The sequence below is a fragment of the Strigops habroptila genome, chromosome 1 (assembly GCF_004027225.2).
Source record: "Strigops habroptila isolate Jane chromosome 1, bStrHab1.2.pri, whole genome shotgun sequence".
Classification (NCBI taxonomy): domain Eukaryota; kingdom Metazoa; phylum Chordata; class Aves; order Psittaciformes; family Psittacidae; genus Strigops; species Strigops habroptila.
Genome location: NC_044277.2, coordinates 136,802,756 through 136,820,096, shown reverse-complemented (window position 1 = coordinate 136,820,096; position 17,341 = coordinate 136,802,756). Strand labels below are relative to the sequence as shown.

At 44.3% G+C, this 17,341-nt stretch overlaps 1 protein-coding gene across 2 annotated transcripts in view; it reads right to left on the bottom strand.

Annotated features, from left to right (window-relative positions):
• Positions 1 to 3,032, bottom strand: part of LOC115613821 (ubiquitin-conjugating enzyme E2 E2) — a 211,208-nt gene extending 208,176 nt beyond the window's left edge. The window contains exon 1 of one of the 2 annotated variants that reach the window (XM_030499809.1): positions 2,580 to 3,032. The gene's annotated coding sequence lies outside the window, so the exon portion shown is untranslated. The remainder of the gene's footprint in view (positions 1 to 2,579) is intronic. The other variant, XM_030499818.1, reaches the window with a different exon arrangement.
• Positions 3,033 to 17,341: the final 14,309 nt, after the last annotated feature.

Below are 17,341 nucleotides of genomic sequence, written 5' to 3'. Positions count from 1 at the left end.
AGTAACTGAAATAATGCCTAGCTTGCATCCTAATATTAAAGTAAGAAATTGTTCATTCTTAAAGAATGATTTTTCCTATGGTACTCTACAACATTATTATAATTCCTGTGTTTACAAAGGTTAATGTCCAGATATTAACATCCTGGTTGTCAGATTTTAAGATAACAGCACAGAAGATTTAGAGGTAATAAACACAAAAGTATCGCATTCTGACAAGTCAAAATATGCATTTAATAACTATAATGCAATTTTGATAGCAAGCACCCGTTTTCTGTGCTTCTACATACAGCTAAAATACAATCTCTTTTTTTTTTAATAACACTTTTGATGGCCTTTATTTACTCTAGATTTTCGTTCTGATCTTTGCCTAATACATCTATCTCTAAAGAGAAAAATTCTCTTCACAATTGTACATAGGCTTTAACACTGCAGGCCAGAAAGTTAAAAACATATTTAATAAAGCTTACATGCACAGGACATCTGCCGTGAATAATCTTGTCTATAAATATTACTATTATCCAAAACCAACTGTATTCACTTCATAAGTTCAGGTTACTATCCATCAGACAAACACTGTAACAGTAGCCCAGAGCATATAATTACTGTAACATGTAATGCCAGCATTTACAACAGGAAAATGCTTAAATCTGTCATTTGATGTCTGGCCAGTTTCTTGGGGTTTTTTCCCCCCCTCTCTCCCTGCTCCCCTTTCTGACATCCACGCAGTTCTTCCCACACCCTCTCCTCACAATATCTGCGATTTCAGGAATTTTGCATAGTTCAAGGGGTTCTCAATGTCACAGTAAAAGTGTGTTTAAAAGGGCCTGGAGTTAGACACTTTTCAAACGTGGTCAAACTTAAAGGACAAACGCACAAACAAATAAAGGGATGGCGAGGGGGGAGTGGAAAGACGAATCACCCGAGGGGATGACAATGTGAGGAAAACATTTCGCTGCCAGGAACATAGAGAGAAATACAAGATACTTCTTGAATCTGGACAGCCATGAGTGTGTTTGCAACTGTCACACGGAGTGAAAGGAAAGACACACAATGTCCAGGTCCCCGGCTGCCAGGCTATTCTACATTCAGACGGGGGTTGCTAACCTCCCTGCTGTTGCGGCGAGAAAAATGAGCAGAGGGGACAGAGGAAGAAGTGAAAGGAGACTTAAAAGTCTCTCCCTTAATGTGAGATGATTCAGCAGAGACACAGATTACAAGCCTAACTACAAGTATCAGTTCTAAGTGAAGAGTGTCCAAAAGATCCTTCTTTGGCCCTACATATCTACTGTCACATTTCCCTCCCTCCTCAAGACAAAAAACAAACCAAACCAAAGCAAAAAATCCAACCACAACTACTCCCCTCTCCTGAAAAAAAGAAATCCAGCAGTCAGGGACAGAGAGATCCTGGTAATGTGCAGATGGGTCCCAAGGGCGGCAGAGCTAGTGATGATGTCTTTCTAAAGCAGTCTGAATTTCCTATAAGCCAAGATAAATTGAATGTTTCTGCAGGGTCCACGAAGAGCAGCAACAGCAGCAGCCGCCTTACTTCATCTTCATTAAAAACCGTAAAGGGCAAAAGGACCAGAACATCACGGGAGGGGACGCAGGAGGAACTCGGTTTATGAGAGGGGCACCCGGACGGACGGAACGGCAGCCCCAGGCACCCACGGCCCCACCATGTCCCCCCGTCCGTCGGGGAGACCCAGCGTGAGGCATCGGGCAGTACCCGGGGTAGGGTGCGAGGGCATGGGCACCCCCAAATGCCGGGCTTGCGGCAGCCGCGCCGGGGTAAGAAGTAGGAGCCAGCCGTGAAGCGGAGGAGGAGACTGCGATAGGAAGACGTTGGGGGCACATGAGGGAAGGGGGGAGGTTGGGCTGCAGGGCTCCCCGGGGAGCTAGGGGGTGAGGAGGGAGGTAGTGTCCCTCCCGAGGGGCTGCAGCCCGGGTCGCCCACCGCGGCGGCTCGGGGAGGGGAGGGTTGTGGGATGTGGTGTATGCCGAGATGCTCGGTCATTGGGGGGGGGGTGTGCAGGGGGTACCCAGCACCGGAGCGACGCCGGGGCGCAGCGAGTGTCCGCGGAGAGGGGCCGGAGGGAGCGGAGGTGGCAGCTGGTCCCGCCCGCAGCGGGGCAAGCAGGACAAATGGACACGGAAGAGTTGTTGAAGGAGTGGGGGGGTGCTGAGGAGCAATGGAGGCTGAAGCGATGACCGGAGGATAGATGGATGGATGGATAGATGGATGGAGCCGGGGGGAGCGTGGCAGAGATGCCGGGGTGGCGGGGGGCGGGCGGGACCGTTGCTGAGAAGGGGCTCGGCCCGGGGTGACAAGGGGGAGAGGGGGACCAGGAAGCGCCGGGGGGGTGCGGAGGGGGGAGGGGAGAGGAAGGATGAAGGTAGAGATCGAGGGTCGCAGTTAAACAGGAGCGAGCTGCTGTGCCGGAGGGATGGCGATGGACGGGGCGGAGGGGGGGAAGGATCCAAGGATCCTGGCGGGGGGAGGGGACCTCAACCGGGTAGAGGTGTGCCTCGGGAGGGACTGGGAAGGGAAAGCGGGGGGATGAGGGGGTGTCCGCCGCTACCTGCAGGGGAGCGCAGGTCTCTGTCTCTCCGTCTCTCTCGCTGGTACCAGGCACAGGCTGCGGGACGATCCGACGGGGGTCGCCCCGACTCTGGCCGGGCGCGGGGCTGGAAAAGGGGCTGCAGCCGCTCACTGAGTCATGAGCCCGCTCCCCCGCGCTCCTCGCCCTTTTCTTCCTCCCTCCCTGCCTGCCTGCCTCCCTCCCTGCCTGCCTCCCTCGCAGGAGCAGCAGCAGCGGCGGCCGCTGCCTGCCTCCAGCCCCCGCTGCCCGGACAGAAGTGAAGCCGCTGACGCGCGCGTCCCCGCCGTCGTCGCCGCCGCCGCCGCCTCCGCGCGCGCGCGCGCGCCCCCGCCCGCCCGGCGCTGCGCGCGCGCCCGCCCCCCCGCCAACCAATTATCCCGGGCGCCCGCGGTCCGCCGAGGCAGGGGAGGGGCGGGGCGGGTGCGCGCGCGCGCGCGCTCCTTCGCGAGGGGGCGGAGGAGGAGTGAAGCGGGGGGTGGGGGGGGGGATGGAAATGGGTCTCGGGTGCGCGCCCGCGGGGGACGGAGGAGGAGCGAGCGGCGGGAGCGCGCGTTAAAGGGAAGCACACGGGGGGTGGGGGGCGGAGTCGAGGAGGAAGGAGGCTTGAGGGGATGGGGGCACCCCCAGCCGGGGGGGCGGCAGGTCAGGGTGTCTGACTCGCTTCCCCCCCCACCCCCGCGGCCTGTCACCGCCGCGTCACACCGCGCCGCCCCTGGAAGTGCAGGGGGTGGCCGGGCTTGGATGGGGAGAGCAGCGGGGGCCGGTATCAACTTTCTTTGCTCTTCTGGTCTTGTTCTGGTTCTTTGTTCCCTCGGCCGGGTCCTGCCCGCACCTCTCCGCCGTCTTTGTCTCCGCGAAGCCACCTCGTCCCTCGGCCTGGCGGGGCTGCCGGGGACGGCCCGGGTGCCCCGGGGGCAGCGAGGGGTCCGGGGAACTGCCGCGGGTCCTGCAGGACGGAGGCCGGTGCTTTGCGGTCGTACTTTGGTGCTCATCGCGGTAGTTTCGGCCGCAGGGCTGCTGCGTCGTGATGGCACAAACAGGTCCTGGCAGCTAACGACGGCTGGGTGACGTGCCCCATCCCGGTTGGAGATGGGTGCCCTAGCGTGATTGTAGTCGGTGAATGAATCTCGCCTCCCACACAGGTAGGCATTACCTCCGTGGCAAGCATCGCAATAAGGAATGGGAGAGGCCAAGGCAGAGCCACACTTAAGTGTTACGTGTTTAGTATGAATAACATTAACCTGGCACAAAACAAACCCGTAATAGAGCTGGCTGCGCTGGCCTAACTGAGATACTTCTGTCCCTGTGCTGACCCTGCTGCTTTAATCTTTACGTAATATGCTTAGCTTCATTATGTAAACTGTTATCACCTCAAAGGTTTCTTCATTTGACACAGAAATATACTAGGTAAGGGTAAAGGGGTAATGGCAGGTCAAAATGCTTTCCCCCTGTTAACAACTAAAAAGAGTTAAACAATAAAATGTGTTCTTGCCATTCCTCATGTACGAGGAAAAGTTTCTCCCTGCCTGAGCTGTGAAGTATTGTACTTTTTCTGACTCATGGTTACAGTGTAGGTGGAGTCCGTGCTACCAAACATGCAGAAATTGAGAACTTGAAGCTCTGCTGAGATACTTCAGGATTGGAGACATTACTGGCACCTGCTCGCATGTTATACCCAGACGACAGAAGGGATTTTTGCAGTTTTCCTGTACATAAAATTAATCTTTGAGTAATTGTTTTAAAATAATTTACATATTGTCTCTTCCTATTTCTTTGTTAAATAATCCCAGTGAGGTTTTCACCTAAACTTAAAACTACGGCAGTCAGCTAGTTTGTCCTATTAAGTGTGCATTTACAAGGTATTTTCCAGCTTCAGATTAACCCATGGAGAAGAGCTCCTGATGTCAGCTAGGTGTGTGTTTCTATCAGCTACCATGCGTTGACTTCTCACAAGGACTAAGTGATTAACAGAATATGATGCATAAAAATCCTTCAAAGAATGCAAATCTCCTACAAGTAATGCTTCTCATTGCAGTGAAAGGCTGCTGACTTCACTGTGTGCTCTTGACATCATGGTCCCCTTTTCTAAAATTACTTAAATCGTGCCTTCTCCTTTCAGTCATTCCAAAGCAGACCTCGTGAATGCCATCTAGGAAGCAAGGAAATTCACTTTCTAAATCAGTCTTCTCCTATATTTCCTTAATGTTGCTCTGATTACTTAAAGGTGCCTTAACGGAGGCATAAATTTTCCTTTTCGAATACCCCATCTATTGAAACTCTTCAGCCCGTGTCAGGATGTCACTTCAGCAACAGTTAGGTGTGCTTCATTACAGATCTTCTTTTCTGCTAGGATCCACAGGAAACATAGAAAGAAGCTCAGCGAAAAGCCTAATTCAGACAGGAGTTAGGCCTTAGAGTGTCCCAGAATCTAGGTCATAAATTCCTGCTGCCAAAAAAAATCAAGGGAGTGCTGAAGTGTTCCAGCACCAAGTGAAGGGTTTGAGTCATCAGGAGTCAGGCCCTGATTTTTCTTCTGGTGTGTAACCTCTGGCCCAAAGCCCTAAATGGTTGGGCTTAAATTAAGGACAACTAAAGTAGGGAGAAGGTTTGTACTGCCTTATGAATCGAACATGCACACTGAGGTGTGCCCTGTGATTTTAAAAGTGGAGGTTTTGAATGAGCCCTACCTGTGCAGTGTAAAGAGAGTAGGGCAGGATAGTGATCTGCTCCCACTTTTATCCTTTTGACCTTTCAAAATAACATGTTTGGCCCTCGCATGTTAAAGGTTGCATAATAGTGTGTTATTCAAAATCCTTTGGAAGACTTTTGTAAGTTGGGATCATACACGGTGAAATCCTGGCCCTTTTGAAGAGATTTGCAATACTAAAATGTTAGATTTCGCCTATACTGGAGTGCTAAGGCAGACATATTACACCTTTTTTGCTTAGTTTTATATGGTTTCTAAAAGCTGATGCTGTTTACAACACTGGACACATCCAAAAAAACCCTGAGTTCTTCAGTCTTACAGAACCTTCCTCAGAGAGACATAGCAGAGTTCGGCTCACCTGGCAAAGACAGTCACGCTTTAAGGCTGTTACAGTTAAGGACACTTCTGTTAAAGACTCTTGATTTAGAGTGTCTGTTACAAGGACAGATATGTCAATCAAAATCTATGAAGTTGGAGGAGCCTGAGCCAAGTTTCCATTTAGGAGTGCTTAATTTAAAGAAGTATTGGATCAATTTAGATTTTTAGACTTATTTAGCTGTACTGAGATCTCATTTATGACAAGTTTCATCCATTTCTGTTCGGTTAAAAAACAGGGAAATTAAATTACAAGTTACTGTTACACGTCAAAATAAGAAATATGAAAACACAACTTTGAGATTTCTTCTGCCTCTCTATTTATGAATTATTTTTCATTCCCATTTAAAAGGACATGTCATTTTAATATTGATATTTAAGTTGTTAAATGAGCATTGTCATCAAGCTATAACTGATAAAAAGGGATTGGTTTTCTGAGGCGGAAAATTACCTCAACTGTGATACAGCTGAAAACATAACAGTATCTCTCTTGTGATAGCATATCTCACTTTCAGAACTTTAATATTTTATATTAAAAAGTGAGATGGAACTATTCAGTTGACCATGGCATGCCCTGTTGTTCTATCAATCTCTTTCAAACAAACCCTAATGAACCAGATCGTTTCATCCACCTGAACTATCACCAACAGAGGACTGGAGGAATGGGGACAAAGGTTCCTTTATTCATTCTTTACCTGACTCCACTTCTCAGCTCTGCAGGAGCTGCCCCAGCTTGTGCCATTCCGCCCATTTCTTCCCTGCTGAGCGTTGGGCCCCATGGGGCTGTTCAGAGAGCAGACGGCAGGCAGCTCTCAGCGGCAGGCCCTCGTTTTCCCAATCTTGTCTTCCATCCTGACCCGAGGCGGGGACACAATACGGCACGAGTCTCTGCTGTAGCTTTATGCTGTTATGGGATTCTTCTCCCATTGATGGCTTTCCTTACACTTCTGTGATGGCACAAAGTCACCAGGATAGTTCAGTGGCTCTGGCCTGTTCTCTATTCTGTTACCCTCTCTGTTAATTCTCTTTTTCCCATTTGTAGATAGTTCATTCTCACACAGCCTCCAATTTATTATTGTTTTTTCCTACAATATTGCTTTGCTTTTGTTGCCACTTGGATGAATCCCGCTTTGTACATTGGCAAATGTAAACTGAAATTCACAGGTATCCTGATTTCTGAAGCACCAGCTGTGTCTGAAAATACACCATTTGAATGATTCATAGTTCAGGATTCTTCATTTCTGTGTTCCCACTATCAGCATTTAGAAAGAAGTGGAGTACCAAGGAAGGTATCTGCAGCAGAAATTCCATGAGAATTTTCGGCTAATCACGTATGTCCTCATCCCTTAGAAATTACTTCCTAGATCAAGGAAAACACGATTGAATCCTGAGCACCAGGTCAGCCTATTACTCAGACAGTGCCTTGACAGGAATCTGTTTAAAGTATTTTCATGGCATTCTGGAGTAAAATGATTGTGTGGGCACAGAGACAAGTTATTACTAGCCTGATGTCTTTATTTGCTCTACAATAGTGTAAACCCCCAAATCATTAGAATTTATGCTAATAGTCTTTCCAAGCCATTAAATATGAAAAGAGTTGGAAGTTTTGAGGCAAACAGCATTTAAGATCTCTTTTACTCTAACCTGAAACCCTAAGAATTTGCAGCTCCCCCTCTTCCCCTTTGCTCAGAAGCAGAACAGCTCCCACTGTGGTTCAGCTGGAACCAGGAGAAACAACTGGGACAATAAGCATGTGGCATCAGAGATCCCGATGACTCTCAGCCTCTTTGCTATCCAGGTTTGTAAAGAATAAAGATAAAACATATTAGGGATGGATAGGAGGGATGTAATAACTTGCTTCCGCATCCTTAAGGAAAGCTTGGCTTTTTATTTAACTTGGTGAATAAGTCACTGCTTAGTGTCCGGAATAGAGGTTTGTTTCTATGTGCTGGTTTAGAGCCCAACTTAAGATAATTGCACAGGATAATTCTCTGATAGTTTCTAGACAGAAATCATCGACAACTGAATCCTAGACTAAGCCACTGCTTTAAAAATCTCATCTTGTATCTACTGAAGGGAAAAATCTTTATTTCCAAAGCCATTGTAATGCAATGACCTGTAACTGGAAGAATTCCCTGCATTGCCTGTCTTATTTCATCACCATATATGGGAGAGAATGTTGAAAAGGGAAGATAGGTTAGAAAAGAAAAGTGGGGGTTTTTAGGTGTTATTTCCACATGCTCTTCAGCACCTCCGCGTTCCTATTATTTTCTGTTGGTTTCATAACTTCTTAATTCACAGGATCAGAATTTTCTGATTAAAGATGGGTAAAATTCTGAGTATCTCTTGTGGTTCTGTGGGGAAAGTTACATCTTTACACAGAAGGAGAAGCCATGGGCACTCATGTTCCCTTTTAATAAAGTTAAAGTTCCAGAAGAATGTGGGCTCATGTCCTCTATGGTTAATGCATGATTAATGCATGCTTAAGGAGTAGGCTAGTGTACCCACCACAGCAAACAAAACCCCATACATCAGGCTTCTTCGGTCCTTTCAATGTGAATGACCAAATATATTTCAGGAACCTAAGGGGCCACCAGTCAGTCTGAAGCAGATTGTCTGCCTTTTACTGAGCAAGAATTACCCACATGTTCTCCACAGGGGATTACCCCAGTGAAATGGAAGTCCCCTGCAGCAGTAAGAGCAGTCATGTTTTGCACTCCTTTCCTAAAGATCCTGGCCAAAGAGCCTGATCTGGGCTGTTCTTGGAGCGGGTAAAGGGGAATGTCTGCAGTTTGATAAATCCCTTCTGCTTTCTGCAACCTTTTACCCAACTAGTGCCAGTACAGCAGCTACCAGTGGCTAAATCCAAGGACAAACAGAGGAAGAAAAAAACCCAAACATCTTTTGTCTTGTCCTTGGTGGTAACTGTTGCAGGGAATAAATGGCATCTTTTGCTTATAGGTCTAGGCAGAACCTGACAGATTCCTGTCTGCTCCTTCTCTCTAGGCTCCTTCTGCAGAACCTCAGTGCACAGGGAACAGAACAGCTAGTGCTCATCTTCCTCACCTACCAGAAATGAAGCAGGCAAGCAGTGGAAGCAGCAACTTCAGGGAAGGGTCACACTCAATCCCACTGAAACTGTTCCTGAGGCTACAAAGTCATGGGGAGGGCACAGGTGAGGCACACACTTCATTTAATAAAGCTGCAAGGCAAAGCTTCCTATGTAACCAGACTTTTTTCCAAGTATCCAAACCACAGTTCAGAGTCCTGAGCAGCACAAGTGGGCTCTTGGCTTTTAATCTTATCATAATGAGTGTTTTAAGGGATTTTGCTTAACCTTATGACTAAGTTCAGAGCCTACCTAGCTATATTTATTACGGTGTTTTAATCCAGAGAGACCCTTATTCTGACCAGTTTTGAATTTTACATAGCCATTTCTACCTCTGCAAAGTGGATACTTCTTGCATTTTACAGTTAATTCGGAAAAGTGGAAAATAATTAGAGAATCCAGCACACAGTTTCTCTTTGAAATGTTTCTTTGTCTCAATTTCCTGTGTTCAGCAGAATTCTTTGAACTGGAGGAACCCCCAGCATAGGCATAGCTGAGGACTGGCCTGCAAAAGCAATTTGGTATCTCTGTTGCAGTTTCTAGCTATTGATGCTGTATTGGCTAGTGAAGCTCACAATTCTTGGGGAAGGCCTTGTATTTCAAGTGAAGTACATTAATAGAGTTATATATTTAGACAGCGGAGGTCCACAAATATTTGTCTGACTAATAAGCCACTTAACCTAGTCATTAGGAAATGTCAAGGAGAGACATGACACAGCACAGTGTCTTCTACAAGTATAAGTACCTATCTCTGGCTGGGGCTTCTAGCTACAGGGTTCCTAGATCCATCACCTAGATCTAGCAGAAGACTCTTGCCCCTTCAATCTGGTGATGGAGGCATCGCTGATAATGTGGGAAATGGAAATTTAATTCTGTCTGCTGGCTGAAAGGATAAAACCACACAGTGTCTAACTCCCAGAAGTGTGTCCTAACCACTACAGCATTTTGGTGCTTGGCTTATTTGTTCTCTCTCATTGCATGTCTTCTTCTCTCTAAAAAATACCTATGTCTATACTGGATTGGAACTGCAAACGTGAAAGGACTAACAAACAGGCTAAAAGTCATCCTCTATCTTTTGATCTTTCACTCTTTTAATATTTAATGATCCCATTCAAAATGGAACAGCATTAGCAAGAGAGATTAAGAAGTCCCCTGTCCCCTTCCCATGCCATTGCCTGTTTTCAAGGCAGCAACCTGAGATAATGTGTCCCTTCAGGAAAACAGGTGGTTTGTGCCCGAGCCTCTGACATCCTTGGTGAAAGGTCTAACTGCCTCTCATTCTGATGGAGTACTTCTGCCTGTGCTTTGGTGAAGGTGGGAGCACTTGCTCTGCTAGGCCAACATCTGCAGGAAAGACAGCAGGATCCTTCGCTTGCACATCATAATTCTCAGGGTCACAAATAGGTGTTAAATTGCTCAGTGACATAAAGACTTTGGGTTTCCTCTTTCAAGATCAAAGACATGACTTACTTAAAAACAGAAACCACAATCCACCACTACCTGGAAAAATCCATTAAAGTCACAAAATGCGTGCTACTGATTCAAACATGCTGTGCAACTGTGCTGATGCAGCAGCAAGATTCTCAAGCATCCACTTCAGACTGAGTGGATCTAAACAGACCTGACCTGGCAGGTGAATGGTCAGTATCAATGAAGACATCTTTGCTCAAAAATTAATGCAGTACTCTGTACTGTGCTGCTCTGGGCATCAGGCACCTCCCTGGGGATGCGGAGCTGGAGTCTGGCCCTGCTGTGGCATGGCTGGGGCAGGGGCTGACATGGCGCCCTGGACCCTTTGCAGGGCGGGGGAATCCCCAGGGAAGGCCAGACAAGGAGTGTTTGACTAGTGAGTGCCTTAAGGGCCCTGACACAGTGTCAGTGGAAACTGCTTTCAACAACCATTGCTAAAGAGCATTTTATTTTGACTATGAACACACAAGGAGCGTAATTCTGAATATCACCATTTCTAAAGTTCTTAATTTTAGTTTTCATGTAGTTATGTACAGAGAAGTCCTTTTTTTCAGATAAGAACTATTATCTTGGAAAAAAAAAAAAAAGCTGGGAAAAGCAGAAATCAGTTACTCTCAGGAATGCCCACTAACTCAGCTAGATGATTATTATATTCCACAATCAGCCAGCCAGGGTTTATTATTCCTTTGAGACAATGGAAGATATAATTTGGTTTTGGAAGATTTTCAACAATAGCTTTTCACTCCTGTGCGCCAGCAGCTTGGATTGCACTGTGTTACCAGACCTGAGTTCCCGGTTGCGGGATATGCCAGCTAAATGGTTTGCTATGCTACATCTCCTGTGAGGTGAAATGCCACAGAAGCTGTGAGTGGCACAGCTGCCTCGGCATCTGCTCCCACGGCCCACAGATCTGAAACAATGGGCCAGAAATTGGCTGACAATTTAAATATAATGGGCTGGCCATTACTGGTAATTAAAAACCCATTGGCGAGAGCCCAGAAGGTAAGGGAGGCATGTGAAACATACACAGGTTTCCTCTCACCTGGGTGGACTAGGGTAGGCTTAGTCATCTCTTTTTCAAGTGGACCTACTTCAAACTCCTTTGAAATCAATGGAAACGGTCCCATTGACATTAATGGACTTTGGATCAAATCCTAATTGCCACTATAAAACCTTTTTATTGATGCCATGCATTATTTGCTATGTATGTATTTTAATAAAGCGGTCCTGAATGTACCATAGGGAATGTGCTCCTTAAAATGGATACCTTGTTTGAAACACTAACAAGGGTAAGTCCTCTGACAAGAAAAAATGGTTTTACTTTATATCCGAAGGAAGGCTTAAAGCACTATTCGATTTTGAGGGAAAATAGAGAGCTTTGTGCAAACTGTGCAAACTGTGCAAAAGTCTGTGGGTTTCTTTAGGGAGAACCTCACATAAGCATTTTCTTTATTCTAATTCAAAACAGTTCATTATCTCAACTACGGTCTGAAACTCAGAATGCAAACCAAAACTAAGAAGCATCAAAGCTGGGGTGATCTGGTTTCATGTACTTTACATAGTTTGGCCAACAAACCAGATCTATAGGCATGTTTGCTCAAAATAATATCTAGATCAATTCAAAAGTTCAAGAATGTCTTAGTAAGGCTTTTTCTAAAACAGGACTAAGCTTTAAACTTGCATTGAAACTCTAAACCAGCCTAGTTTCATGTGATTTCAGAGTTTGTTATGAGTGTCTTGGAGCAAGAATGGTCTTTTCTGGTAAAACTTAGAATATAAAGCAAAGAGAGCTAAGATGACTTGTGTAACTACACAAACTAAGCAACTTCACCTCAGTTTCCCTTTCACAAAATACACAAAATAGTCACACAGACATCAAAAGCCCAGACGCCCTGATAGTTTTGTAGGTTTATGAGTCCTTCAGGCCGAGATGCAAAATATAACTCTTGAAAGCTTCAGTGAATACTACAAGAGCTTTCATTTTCCGCAGCATAGCTGTAAAGGTGAACTGTACTACCATTTTTTCGCTCCAGGAATAGAAGGAAACATACATCCGAGATCTCAGATTGCAGTTGTATTCTTGGTAGCAACAATAATGTACGGTTTTAAAAATTATATGGGAAGACAGGGATCCTCACTAAGCTGCAAATGATTATTATCACAGTTTCAGACTAAGCTGTAACTTTCTGTTTGGTTGTTGAGGTTTTTTTGTGGTCTTCTCCACAGGGAAATCCCCCTAAATATATTGGCACACAGCTAATGGCAGATTAAGATTCAGTGGCTGAAGCAATTAATGCCACCAATCCTGCTGTCTTCCAGAGGCATCTGCCCTGTGGCAAGCGTGGCTGAATGGCTCGTGAATCAGCTCCTGAAACTTACAGTTTAGCACAAACCAAAATCAATGTTGGTTTACCTTAATAGGCCAAGCTGTAAACTGTGGTGGTTTAGAGCTGATTCATGAGTGGTTCAGCTCCCCCTTCTTAGGAGGTGGCAACCTCTGGGAGAAGTCTGGTAACCTTCGTAAGGATTCCTGAGCGAAGAGCAACTGACACTTCAACCCCTTCATTTTAGTTTGCCACCATTTACCACAAGCTGTAGATCTTTAGCTACCATATTCTTTTAGGTGGGATCAAGATTAGGACCTGTGTTTCCCGCTGCTCATAGCAAGGATTTATGGCTGCATGACCTGATGTGCTATCCCAGGGGGTTTCAGTTTAGACCAGCATCTAGCCTTGAATCTCATGGACAAAGATACAGTTAATCACAACCAACCAACTTTAATATTTACCGATAGGAAAAATTGTTATGGAAAAGATGTATTTCAAAACAATAACCAGTCCACAAACAAACAAATCACTTGCTAGATATTGCCCTTCTGCATGAATGCCTGGCAGGTCCCATGCCCAGGTCTGGGACCTTTGTCCATAATGGAGATCTCAGTGTTCCAGATGAAGCCTATTTCTGTTTTCTTTTTACTGCCAGTCTTTCATATCAATCCAATAGGTTCAATACAATAGTTTTTGATATCTCTCTGTGTCAAAACTTCACTTCTGCCACAGTTTATGTTCTAAAGCCACATACTATTGTACAGCCTCATAGTACCAAGAGCAGCCTGGGAGGGTATGTGCCTCAGCAAAGCCTTGCTCTTCTTTTGCTCACAGTCTTTCAGATTTTTCAGGTTCACAAGGCACCAGGGAGCCCGCTGTCTGCTTCAGAGGACTCTCCACAGAGTTACCCCAGTAGCAAAGCCACAGCCCCATCTCAGTCCCATGTTTTCTTGCAATGCTTCACACTTCGTTGCTTGAAGATGCGAATTGCTTTCGTAGCTGGTCTTCTGCAGCCAATGTGACTGTTACAGCAACTCTGTATAATGCTTGCTTTCCACATGATGTCACTTTAAAAGGTTGTGAGCCAAGGCAAAATGTGTCTTTGCACGGATAAACTATTTTATCCCTTTTATCCCTCCAGTGAACAGATGATAATGTATGATAAATTTGACTTCTCTGTCAGCTCTTGGCCTTATTCATTTATTTATTTAGTGGCAAACAGATTTTGGCATCTGGAATGAAGTTCTCTTTCATTAACTACCTTGGGAAAACTGATGGAGCTGAGTATTTTAAGCTTTAAAAACCCATAAAACTAAAGCAAAAAAATAGACCCCTACAGCAAGTGGAGTTGTACTAGGGAGAAAAAAAGCTGTGCTGAATAATAAGGGCTTGTACTAGTTTAATTCTGTTTGAGTAAGCCTCCCACTGTATTTTCACACATTTCTGTATCTTTGTCTTTGGTTTTGTTTCACCTTTTTTGTCACATACTTTTACCTTCCACTTTTTCCCTGTTTTTCTTTGAAAATAAGGCTGTTGTAGCCAAACTGCCTGTTATTTTCCTCCCTCCCTGCTTCCCTTTCCTTTTCCAGCCATTCTGTTTTCCCCCATTGTGTCTTTGCACACGTTCTTTTTCTTGACTATCCCTGGATGATCTTCCTCAATCTAATCCGTTGTGCATTTTTTTCCTCCAATCCAATCCATTGTGCATTTTTTTCCTCCCAGATATGTAAAATGCATGCCTTAGTCCCTCACTTCATAAACTGTAACTCACGGACCGTTGGCTGGGAGGCTGTTAATCAGAGAGAACTGTTCTCTTCCTGATACTGAGTATCTAAACTACCTTCAAAGACAACGTACATCAGATACCTATCTAGTACTACTTCCTGCATAACTGTAGGTGTTGTTATAACATCATGAGGGTACAGGTCTATGCAGCTGTGAGTAAAAGCAGATATTTATGCACCCTGCATGAACTCTGCTAAGATACCATCTGCACTGAAAGTCAGAGTTGCTAAAAATCTGAGGCAGTAGTTGAAATTGCAGCCCCCTCTGTATTGAGGCATACAATAATCTAGTGATATAGTTCCCCAACCTCAAAATATGGCATTTATGACTAGGCGGCCTTCCTTTTTAGTCTGAAGACCTCATGGTGGCCTTGGTTCATACTTTTAACGTATCTGGAAACCTCTGGATGGGATTCTAACGTACAGTAGACGCAGTCTCATTCATGACTGATTTGAGAAGTGGAAAACGTTTGTAGATTAGCAACAACTCCCAAAGATATTATACTGTACTGTAAAGGGGGGGTGGGGAGGACGAGAGTTTCATTAAAATAGGAATAGTACTGTCAGAAGAGTACTTTTGTAACTAATTATAATATTATGGTGTTATATGGGTAATGGTCCTGATATAAACTGTACGTTTGATCTGAGCTGTGTGGATCTGAAAAGCCAAAGAAAAGGCAACTGCCTTACCTTTTCATTACTTTCTTTGGCACTGCCCAAGGCAAGAAGAGCCTCAACTCTTAGGAGATTCTCTGCTCCCTTCAATGTACAGACCACTCCTTGGTCAGCAAACTGAACATGTCAGCAGTATTAAAGCAATGAAAATAATGGAGATGCTTGTCTCTTTGGGTCTTTTCCTCTACTGGTCTCTAAACCATACCTGTATGTTCTGCCATGACAAGCTGTATTTTCACAGTTTATGACAAGTGCTTTGGCGCAAAGTACTGTTTAAGCACTGAGCTGGAATTCTTTGACTAATCAGTCTTATTAAGGAGAGAGATGTCATGAAATACTGAGGAATAGTTTTCTTTAAGCCATAATACAGTGATTTCTAAAAGTTGGTTTATATGCAGAACAAAACCAATCTGTTTGATGAAACACAAAACACCAACCATATTTACAGAATCAATGTTTTGGAATGTTCTTTAATTACATTTCAGCAAGACTCACAGAGCAAGTAGAGGTCAAGAAGAGAATTGTTTGAACAAGCTATCCCTAAGTATCTTATTGCTAATTGGTTTATCACATCTCCTTCGACACACTTTCAGGGAGGGTATTCTGTTCTGTAAAAGAAATATTTTTAGGTTTAGAAACAAGATATACAAACAAAGGCCAAATAACTCATTTCAAGTTGAAATAGACCAGTTTTGGAAATGTGGTATTGTGGCAAGCCTTAGCCATGCTTGATTCATCTGGATAGTATGCCATTCCTTGGGGAATACTTCAAAGAATGACGCAGAGCAGCAGCAACTGGGAGGATACAGACAATTCACATAGACTACACGCTTTCACACCCTTGTCTCAGATCAGCAACCGCAGATGGTGATCACCCAGAAGAGTCTCAATCTTTTTATAGTCAATACTCTGCAGTTACAAAGTGATTTAACACATAAACTAAGTAAACTCAGATGGGATTGACATTACCTTCAGTAGGCTGAGCATTCTTCTACATCTACTTACTGAAGGAAATTAGCATGATCACTCAGGGACAGTTCATATCTATGTAATTAATGGTCGTACAAAATGGGTACAAGGACACATTCTTAAACACCTTTGCTGGAGGGATCTGGACATAGGAAACTAATATACATCGCAGCATCAGTAAGGCTATCAGAATATAATGATCGATTACTCCAGTGTAGATTCAGATTAATTTAGCTGACTCCAAGAGATACACATCGTCATAGTTAATACCAGGATAGTATTCTCAGCAAAGAAAATAGCAGTGATTTTGTCATCTCCTCTGCTAAAGTAAAGCACTCAGCTTTGCTTCCAGTGGGCAACAGTTACCAATATTTATTCCTTCATGTAGGTTAAGCCTTAGCTTTTTTACACCTTTCTTGTCTCAACTTTTTACTCTTCACTGCTACTCAGTTCTACCTGGCTGTTGTAGATTTGGTCAGCTATATCACAGTGCAAAATGATTCCAAATTATTTTCTACTCTGGTGGAAAATGGGTTTGTCCATATCTTGTAGCATGTAATGTTTTCCTGGTGTGGGTGATCCCACTGCTGTGAGACTCTATCTCCAAGCTAAACCACTTCTTGGCAGAAGTTGTCATTCACAGCACCATAATAAGAATCTGTTCCTTCCAGCTGTGGAACCAGTGTGGTTTCCTCTACCTTAAACATCTTTACACCACCCTTCACTGTGTCTTTACTTCCACTGAGAGGTCTCTGAAGCACAATAATTCCTGATAATGGAATGCACATGTTAAACGGACTATTAATTAAAGCAAATCCCATTATCAAAGAAGACTATTACTAAAGCACCAGGTTTTTCACATGAAAAGAATGGAATACCTCCACCACTCTCTGGTCCTTCTGGAAAGCCTCTCCATCCCATATCCTGTCATTTAAAAAAATCTACAGTAAAAATACATTTTCTTTATTAACTTGTAACCTTTTTATAAACTGATTCCATTTAAAATTCTATTTTAATAACTTTTTCACAGCAAAGAGAAGATATTAAACCATGTAGTTTGCATTCATGAGAGCAGCCATCAATGCATCCAGGCAGCGCTGGGAAACTTTTGTAAGACAGATAGGCAAATCAATTATAATGAAACTTTTGTTTACTGAATTCTTCTTGTTGGATTTTAATGTCTGGCCATATATCACACATGTATAAGCTATTTTGGAATTATTTAAAATTATTTGTGAGACCCATAAGAAAATAAATTAGTATGAAATTTGTACTTCTGGGATTAGATTAAGCTGTCTTCTCTGTCCCCTTTGTGAAGTGCGAAA